This window comes from Vombatus ursinus, unplaced genomic scaffold (assembly GCF_900497805.2).
Source record: "Vombatus ursinus unplaced genomic scaffold, bare-nosed wombat genome assembly UNPS02014784.1, whole genome shotgun sequence".
NCBI lineage: Eukaryota > Metazoa > Chordata > Mammalia > Diprotodontia > Vombatidae > Vombatus > Vombatus ursinus.
This window is the reverse complement of record NW_020954562.1, coordinates 23,662,296-23,672,791: the sequence shown is the minus strand read 5'-3', so window position 1 is coordinate 23,672,791 and position 10,496 is coordinate 23,662,296. Positions and strand designations below refer to the sequence as shown.

The 10,496-nt window shown below is 35.5% G+C and overlaps 1 pseudogene; it reads right to left on the bottom strand.

Moving 5' to 3' along the window:
• Positions 1-388: 388 nt before the first annotated feature.
• On the bottom strand, positions 389-10,218 carry LOC114046474 (annotated as a pseudogene).
• Positions 10,219-10,496: the final 278 nt, after the last annotated feature.

The window sequence follows — 10,496 nt, the reverse complement described above, 5'->3', positions numbered from 1 at the left end:
ATTCATCTGGTCCTGGGGATACTTTTCTTAGGGAACTCTTTGATGGCTAATTCAATTTCATTTTCTAAGATAGATTTAAGTATTCAATTTCCTCTTTTGTTAGTTTGGGTAATTTATATTTTTGTCAATATTCACCAATTTCACTTAGATTGTCAGATTCATTGGCACATAATTACCAGAATAGCTCCTAATAATTGTTTTAATTTTATCTTAATTGGTAGTGAATTCTGCCAGGGATTTGTGTTGTGCTTGTGTCTAATTTTGCATTTTTCTTTGAAGCTGTGCATGTAGCTATTTTAATCTTGTCTTCTTTTGAGTTTGTGTCTTGATCTTCCCTGTCTCATAGTAACTTTCTATGGTCAGCTTTTTCTTGTTCTTGTTCTTCTTGTTCTTGTTTTTCTTCTTGTGTCCGTGATTATTTTTCCAGTGTGTTTTTTTTTTACTCTTAACTTTATGTTAAAGTTAGGCTTTGCTTTTATGACATAGGGGGCACTGCTCCAAGCTTCAGGAATATCTTGCAATTCTTTTCAGAGCTAGATCTGAGGGTCTCTAAGTTTTGAGTGCTCCCAAGGTGGTATGATCTAAGGAGATGTGTGGTCACTTCTCTCCCATCCTTCATTGTGGTGTTTACTCAGAAAGAGACCTTGTTCCATGTAGATATCAGTTCTAGCACTCCTCCTGGCCCTGGTACTGTGACCAGATTTCCTGCTCTTTTGCAGCCACAATTGCTAGTGCTTCCCTCTGTATTAGAATTGAGACCAGGGTCCACACTTGCCCCATGAGTGACCATAAATACTCTCCTCTGCCCTGAAACTGCTACTGGGTCCCCTACTCTCCTTCAAGCCACAAATGCAATCACTCCTTTTGGTCCTGGAACTGAGCCCAGGAATTGTGTATATGCAATGCAACTGGGTCCTGAAACTAGTTCCAGTAAAGGGTCCCCTACAATTGCCTTCTGACCAGTTGAATGACACCACCATCATGCATGGGCTGAGAGCTCCTGAAGTTGCTACTATCCCCAAAGTTGCCTCCTAGGCCTGCTGCCACCCCCAACATGTAGTTTGAGCTACATAGTCTATGTTGGAATTCAGGTCTAACCCCCACCACTTGAGATAGACCTTTATTACAACCTCCTAAGTTGCCTTTGGCTAGAAAATTGTTTCTGAACTTTTGTTGGTTCTGCTGCTCCAGAATGCAGTTTGAGTCATTATTTTAAAGTAGTTTGAAAGGGAATTTGGGGAGCTTGGATGAGTATTTCTCTTCTCTACCACCTTGGTTCTGCCTTCTTAGTAATTCTTTAATGTTATTTTTTTGCTAATAAAATTGTATCATTTTCTTACACTGAACTATTCGACAGTATCAAGGACTTTGGCATGGAAAACATTTTTCTGAGTCTTCAATAAATGACTTTAACCCCTAGAAAATCAATTGCATCTCCACAAGGGTTGCTTCCCCAGGATGTGCACACTGAGCAGTAAGATTTACTAATCTAACAGCTCAAGGTTTCAAGGTTCTAACCTGTGTCCATCAGAATCTGAGAAGAGATGGTGGTCAACTTAGTGGTGGTGGTTTAACTAGCCTGGAACATGCTGCCTCTCATCTCTCTCCATGGGAAGCTAGAGGAAAATGAAAAGATTTTAAGTAACCACTGTGCTAAGTGGGACAGAAAATTGATTAGAATAGTATAAAAGGATTATCTTACTGTAGTAAAGATCCAGTTGATATTAGGTTGCATAAATTTGTAGTGGACCCAGTCAGGATGGTTCTATGATTTCCTCCAGCTCAGCTCAGCTGAATTGGATCAAAGGTGGCAGGTGTTGGAACTAATCAAAAGGTTTTTGTTTTTTTTTTTTTTTTTTTTGCAAAATATGGTTGGTGATGTCAGCAATTTAATTGTAGAGGATAATGAAGAGTTGAAATGATTCACCAAGGGATCAAGATAGGGAAGAGAGGAGAACATAGTCAGGGCAGGATAAGAGTCTATCAAAGCACTGAAAAACATAGGAATTGGAGGTCACTACAAGTGGTAGATTGCATACCACTATTGCTTATTTTGCTCTTTATATAAAACTGCATTTAGATGTTTTTGTCATTTAAAAGTTTCTTTATTGTACCTATAACTCATTTTATATATCTTTATACTTTTTCTTTATATATCTAGTTAAAAAATCACGTGATTTTTAATAGTTAAATAGCAATTAGAGAATTTAATCTTCTCTTTTTCCATATATTGGCTCGAGCTAAGATACAGCATCTTTCGGCCTGTTTCATGGATCATTATACCTATGAAACTTAATTACTTGTTAGATAATACTCTTTCTCCATATGTAGCTGGTCTGGCCCATGAACAACAGATGCAGTCTGTTACCAGGCCTGTAATTTTAATCTTTTCATTAGGTGGAAACTGCCAGAGCTTGTCCTGCATATAGGGAAAGGGAACCAAGGGTACCAGAATCACAGAATTCTTAAATTGTCTATGAAGGTTAATTTAGCTGTTTGAACCCTTAATGTGGGATATTGATCTAATGACCAATGTCATCAAATTACATACACATGGAAGTGCTTTATATAAATGAAACAAACAGGTATGAAGAAGTTTCAGGCTAACTGATTTAGATTGTGAGGAAAAGGAATCTCCATCACAAAGGTAAAGGCAAGAAGAAATGTTTCATTTAAGCATGTTGCCTTTCTAAATGACCTGGAACACCATGACTGCAATTGTTGCTTACACAATAACATTTGCTCAGAAGGCAAAGACAATTTGAATGCAAAAGACACCTTGATACACAGTTGTGGGCTGAACTTAATGTGAATGTGCACAGAAGGAAGAACAACAACAACAAAAGGCAAATGTGATTCAAGGAAAAACACAAAAGATGATAACTACTTACAAATTGCATAAAAGTCCAATGATTAATACTTTAAAAATAATAAGGATATACTAATCTTTTTTTTTTTTGGCTAGGCAGTGGGGTTAAGTGACTTGCCCAGGGTCACACAGCTAGTGTGTGTTATGTGTCTGAGGCCAGATTTGAACTTAGGTCCTCCTGAATCCAGGGCCAGTACTCTATCCACTGTGCCACCTAACTGCCCAGGATATACTGATCTTCAGAAGTGCTCAAAACATCAAAATAAATTAAGTTAACTGTAATAGTAACCTAATACTTATGACATTATTTTGTAATCACTTACTTAGGAGTAGTCAGATCATAGAATGGTTAGAACTGAGGGCCAACTAAATACCAAAATTAAAGAAAGGATAGTTATAAGAAGATTCCATTTATACTAATCAGTACTTCTAATTCAACCTAATAAATATGTTGACCTAGATTGGAAAATGAACAAAAGATAAGACATTGTTTCTATCACCATAGAAAAAACATCTGCCACAGTTAGTTTACTAAAACAAAACAAACAAACAAACAACAACAAAAAACCCAAACACCTTAATTAGCAATCATTTTCTCATTCCATAACAAAGGGCTTTGGCACCCAAGACCAACACAAATTTAAAGTACAAGCTCACTTGGAAATTTATTAAAGAAGAAAATGTTTATAATAGTTTTTTATTATAAACCAGGGGAAAATGAGCCTCAGGAAAACTTTGTATGAGATTCAATTAAGCCAGATCATTCTGAGACCATCTTTGAACTGAAATGGAAGAAGGACAACAGATTTGTCAATTGGTCTACAATAGTAATATAGTGGAACCTACCACATTTGTCCTAACACCTCAATACTTAATGTACTATTATGAAGGAACAACAATGAGACTTAAAAAGGAGTTGGAAAGAGTGGCTGGGGAAGAAATTCCTAATGAATTTCTGCACCATATATCTGTGACACATATCTTCACAGTTATGGAACTTACTGAGACTTATTAAAAATGTGAGATTCTATCTGTTTTTTAAAATATTTTTTTCAAAGCATTTGACTCAGGACAAAATGACACTTTAAAATCTCTCTTCAAATAAGCTCTAAAATATTAAAACGTCTTAGCTTCCTAGGATTTATACATAGAAAATTATACCATCTATGATGATGATGATGATTATGATGATGATGATGATGATGATTAATGCTGGACAACACAGGGCCAAAGACAAATTCTTGGAGCTATTAATTACAGCCCTTCTCCCAACTTGTCATTTACGCCCTAATGGCTAATCCTTGGGTCTGGTCGTTCAATGAATTCTGAATTTATATCATTGTATGATCTAGTCCATGGCTCTTCATTTTGTCTACGATGAATAATTAAATGCTCAAAGTGCTTGTTTTTTGCCCATTACATGTTATTAATTATAGCTCAGCTGGAATGCTACAAGGCCATAACAATGAAATCCATGATTATTTAAATGCTTCAATATAAAGTAATTATTAAAAAAATCTATCTATAACTATCTGCACTTAGAAAATAAACTTAATAAAAAGGTATATCAGCTAGTCTAAACAACACACTGCATGCCATGACTGGTAAAGTAACTAGTTTGTCTCCCAATCTCACTACTTGAGCAGCACAATCACTTTCTGCTTATAACTGCTTTTGATGATGAATTTATACTTTTTATAATAAGTAAGTCATAATTGTAAATTATGTAAATTATGTAAACAGCTGACCCATTTTCTTTTTATTGCCCTTTTGTTTCTTAATATAAATGTATTTCAGCTTGATAGAACCTGCCAGAACTTGGCCTCTACTAGTGGGCTTCTATAATAAGCTGAGCCCAGAATTAAAAAGGAGGAAAAGGTCAAGGCTGAATTACATTTGAAAACTACTTGGTGATTTCAATGATCCCAAACTTTTCCCTGCTAGAAAAGCCTGTTTATTTCCAAGAAATCTGAAGACTTTGTCAAATACCATTGACACATATTTAAGGTTTTTTTCATAATAATTTATATACTTTAACCTTGAATCTCATTAATATAGGTACTGTCTTTAGCAAAGCAGATCAGTATCTTCCTATCTTATGTGATCCTTATTCACATCCTCCCACAGAACCTCTATAGGATTCTAGGGTCATCAATACATAGTTGGAAGAAACCATAGAAGTTATCTATTCCATTTACTATATTTTAATACAGGAAAGCTGAGGCCCACAGGAGTTAAGTGATTTGTCTATGGTCACAAACATAGTCAAGAACAGAGGTCAGATTAAAGCCAAGTCACTTGACTCCAGGTGTGTGCTGGAGCCAGATTAAACTTTCTTGCATGTTCCTATTTTCAGATTTTAAGTGTCAAAAATTATACCTTGGAAATTATCAAATGGTAAAAATCAAGGCAAAGGATGTCTTAGTTGTTGTTGTTGTTGTTGTTGTTATTTTGTATTTGTATTCCTAGCACTTAGTACAGTGCCTGATACTTAAATATTTAGTGACTAGTGATTTATTGTTTTCTTGCTGGTCTAGAGTCATGAAAATAAAGAAAAAAATCTGATTGGTAAGCATTGAACAACCTCACTCTAAGTCCAGAATTCTTTCCAATATACTATCAGGACTGTGAATGTGCTTGTGGGCTTTTATTTACATTGTCTGAAATTTTTCAGATGCCACTGGAAAACTTGACATGTTCATCAGCTACCCCTCACTCTTGCTACAAGATCAGACTACCATCTTTTCCCACTCATTCATCTCTGAAGATACCTTTTCTATCATTTCTTTTTTACATTTCCTCTTTGTAATCAATATGAAGTCTTTACATAACAAATAAGACCTGAACAATCTAATTTTCTCTTTTTGGTTGTAGTCATCAGCATTGTAAAGATGGGAAAGAAGTAGTAATAAATCTGCTATTCAGTCTTCAATTAAAAAAGAAAAGGCATAGATTGATTGCACATGATGAAAATGTCTACTGGGTTTATAGGGCTTATAAATTACATAGCAAAGTTGTAGACTAATCTTCTTTGTAGATGGTTATATTTAAGTACAGTTGTTGCTCAGAGATAAATTATTGAATAAATTATTTCCTTATATTCCTTTTGGCTTTATGATTCTAAGCTGATATGGAGTGATTGGTGAAAGCAATTCCTAGTTCTGAAATTTCAATGGGATTCAACTTTATCACTTGGTTCTGAAGCCCTGGTTGGTCAAATAATGCTTCCTTTCACTATAATCTCTGTTGTGGCCTCCACTTTCTTGGTATTCTATATATTACTTCACTTTTTTTATTCCCTTTGCCTAATGTAGATGACCAAATCCCAACCCTTGATTGTTCTTAACCACTTTTCTCCCTTTTAATACCAACCCATTTACCTTCCAATTCCAGCAAATTCCACTCTTTAATTGTAGTTAGTATCTCATCCTTACTCAGCACTGTATTGGTTTTAGCTCTCTTCCCACAAGAAAATTTTGTAATAAAGATGCAGACAGACTAGAGAAATACAAATTAAAAAAACCCAGGGTACCACCTCACACCTACCAAGTTGGCTTCAAAACTTAAAAAAAATAGTAAAAAAAAGTTTTAACATGCAATCAGGGAAAATATATGTATATGTATATGTATATATATATATATACATATGTATATTTAAACAAGGAACAATAATGATACAAATAGCATTAGGTTTATCTATATATTCTATAGCAGTGTTTCCTAATTGCCAATCCACTAACTTAAACTACCAGTCCTTTTATGTTAACACTTATAACCTGAAATATGTATTACCTTTCCTTCTTTTGCCCTGCTTTTTTCAGGGCTCAGGCCCTCATTCTCTTCCACGTTCTTGATCCTGGCTCCAGGTTCTGCTCCTATGGGGCCACAAGAATCACTGAATACATATTTCACAGATCATAACAGTCTATGGTAGAGATTCTAGAAATTTTGCCTACCTCTAGTACAATTTGAGTTGAGAAACAACACTTTCACAATCAGACACAATTTTCATTCTCTCCACTTCCTTTTACTTGCTTGTTCTAATTTTTTTTCATATTACTGAGGTCTTAAAAACCAGCATCTTGACTATTATAAACCTCACTTTCTCAACAATAACTTCCTTATGACTCTAAGCTTTAATCCCTTAGCATCCAATTCCGTATGTTTTTTTGGAACCAAGTTTCATTTTCTCCCCTCCATTATTCTTTCATGTGTCAGTCATATAAATCAACAAATATTTATGCATTAATACTATGTGTCAGGCTCTGTGCTAAGTACTAGGGACTCCTATTTGATGATGGACCTGCTTCCCTGCCTCTGCTGCTTTTGTGAATTCATCAATGTTCTTATTAATTTCGACTGAAGGTGTATAATATATCTAATGGGCAATGAAATAATCCACAAAAAAGTTTTTGTAATGAGAGGCATTAGCAAAGTTCTTCCACTGATCCTGACCTCAAAGAGGACAGCCTTTGATAATTCATTTCTGTTATTCTCAAGTTCCAAATCCTTCTGACAAAATATGTAGCCACTAATCAAGAGTTAATGTAGCTAAAGATCTTATCTTCTCTACCCCTCAAGACCCTCTCACACACCATCCATGTACTCTGCAGTTCAGACAACTGTTAGAACTTGCCAGGCCTCCCACCCTTCAGAACATCTCCTGTTACCAAATTTATGACTTCTGAATTCCAAATGATTTTCCCAAACATACAGCTTTTTATAAATGGGGGACCATTGTGGTAATGGAGGAGGCAGGATGTTGGAACTTGGGTTAGAGATTGCAGTCTGTAGTAGAGTTGCACTCTGTGAAGGTCAATAATAACTGAGATGGCTAAGCAGGATTAATCTTCAATGTATCATGATGCATCAACCAGCTCATAACAGGCAATTTTGGGTGGAGATTGATAATATTATTATGTGTTATTTGTTCAGTAGCAAGTAAATCCCATTAGGAGAAAACTAAAGGCTTTTCAAAAATCATGGAGTGAATGGCTACTTCAGGAAATGTTTTGGCTCCAGAAATCTAATGGACATTTGGTTTGGCCACTTCTAAGTGATGTCCAAAGTCCTCGCTCTACCTGATCTTTGTAGACAAAGATCTCTAAAAACCTGAGCCCCACATGGTCATAAGCCCTAGAGAGAGGGAAGGACTACTAGATAATATACACAGATACACCCACAAGTACACACATACATACACACACACAAAGACACGTACATACATATATATATAATATACATATGCACACACAAATATATACACTTATACATATAGATGTTATATATTTATATGTGTATATGAAGATAAATTATACACACACGCACACATACGTAATATAGTTTTCCAAAGTTGTTACCTGTTCTGTGCCTTACTGGAATGAGAGGGATTTGTATGTTATTTGGCAAATGGGTGCCATCAGAAGACCCCTGAGAAATGTGGATTCTTCAGAACTGAAAAAGTACAATAAACCTCTAGAATTGTGGGGAAGACAGAAGTAGTAGTTTATTTTGAACCATTATAGAATTATCTAGATTCTTCCCATTCATTGTATTCCCAAAAAATTGTATTGAGCGTTTGGACTCAGTATTTCCTTGAGGTTAATTTCTCACTTGCTGTGTGTCTACATGGGTCACCATTTGTTCCATGACTTCGACCGCTGTGACCTCATTTGGCCATATCAACATTATGCCATCAATGCACTGTACATATTTCAGTGCCCTCAGAAAGAGAAACCCAGTGATCATTTCTATGCTGATTATTCTCAAATTTACTATCTATCTCTAATCTCTCTGATGACCTCCAATCTCCCATCTTCAATAGTGTTTTGAATACTTCAATCTGGATATCAAACTGGATAAAAATCTTAAACTCAACACGTCCTAAACTGAATTCATTATTTTCCCCTCTAAACCCTCCCCTCTTCCTAATATCTTGATTAATCTTTTTTTTTTTGACTATGTATTAATCACTTTTATTTACTGTGGCAATGATATGCCTGGGCAAGTATTTGCTTCAGTTCCCTCCTTTGTAAAATGAGTTGAAGAAGGAAATGTCAAACCACTCCAGTATCTTTGCCAAGAAAACCCCAAAGGGGTCACAAAGATTTGAGCATGACTAAAAATTACTAAACAACATGTGTGTGTGTGTGTGTGTGTTTGTGTGTATGAGTAACTGCTCTGTGTGTGAGAGGAGTTATCTAGAACAGTTGAGAAACTAAAATGCAGGCAAAACAAGATTATAGCATTTATACTCAAATCTCCTTGTAGCTGAGTTGCTTCTTACCACAAAGCAATAATATGTTTTATTGAGAAGAAAAGCCCTGGAATAAATGTGGGCATTATTACAGGCTAAAGTATTTAATCCAATAATCCCCAAACTCTTGTATACCCAGTATTCTCTCACCTGTCTCCTCATTAGTAATATTCTAGTAAAATAAAAAGCGCTATAGAGAGTAAAATGGGATGAATTCAAACTAAGCCACAGAAAAACAGTGAAATATGAATAGTCAAATTTCCATATGAATAATCTTAATATTGTCCTCAACTCAAAGAATGGAATGTAAGTCATTTGTCAGTGTGAAGACAACAATGAATTTGCATACAAGGGCCCCTCATTTCCCCAGTAGTGATCCTAACCCTAACCCTAACCCTAAATGCTGTTTGAACTCTTTCAGTACAACCTGAATGTAAGTATTGAGTGCCATATTTTCTACTTTGATAATGAGGTCTTCCTGTCATTTTGCTCTCTTTTTGGTCTTTTGGAGTTTATCTTTCATTTTAACAATCTGCTTCTAAATCCCCATGGCAATTTCATTTGTTTGCTCATTTTCTTGGTTCCGTTCATCAGATTCATTAAGTTTGTCTTAGTTGCCTCTCTAGGTTTTCTTCAGTGTCAATGATGTTTATATTTTCATCATTCTGAGGATCTGTCTCATCCTTCTCTTCACTACTACTGTTAATGTAATATCTCTCAAAGCTCATCATGTTCTGAGGAGCCATGGGCTTGCTCATGGCTACTCATTCACTTAGAAGCAATATCTAGGCCTCCTAAGGAAACCTGGTTGTTGACTTACTTTGTTTCATTTTCTGCAATCACTTTCCATTGGGCAGTGACAGTTTCTGCATCTGTACTCACAGACCTCCCTACTTTTTTCACATATGGTGATTTAATACACTTCTTGTGAACCATCTTTTTGACATTTTCTAGTGGCAGAGTGATATCATAGTTCTAAATGAATTTCTTCTCGCTGTCCTTTACTTTTTTTCTTATTTGCTTTCATATCAGTAATGGCAACTGGTTCTTCTGGTAATGGATAAATATCTTCATCCTCACTGTATGCAAGCATCTGATAACTTTGGAAGAGTGAGTGAGGCTGATGACTTTATGAAATTCTGCCTCACTTAAATCTGATTCATATGCAAGTCAAGACATCACCCTACAATGTCATTGGTCCTCTTTGAAAACTATGAACAACAACAATACCAATATCTTACTTCTACAAGAAGCCTTTCTTGATGCCCCTTAATTCTAATGCCTTTCCTTTGTTAATTATTTCCATTTTACCCTGTATACAGTTTGCTATATATAGTTATTTACATTTTGTCTCCCCCATTAGACTGTGAA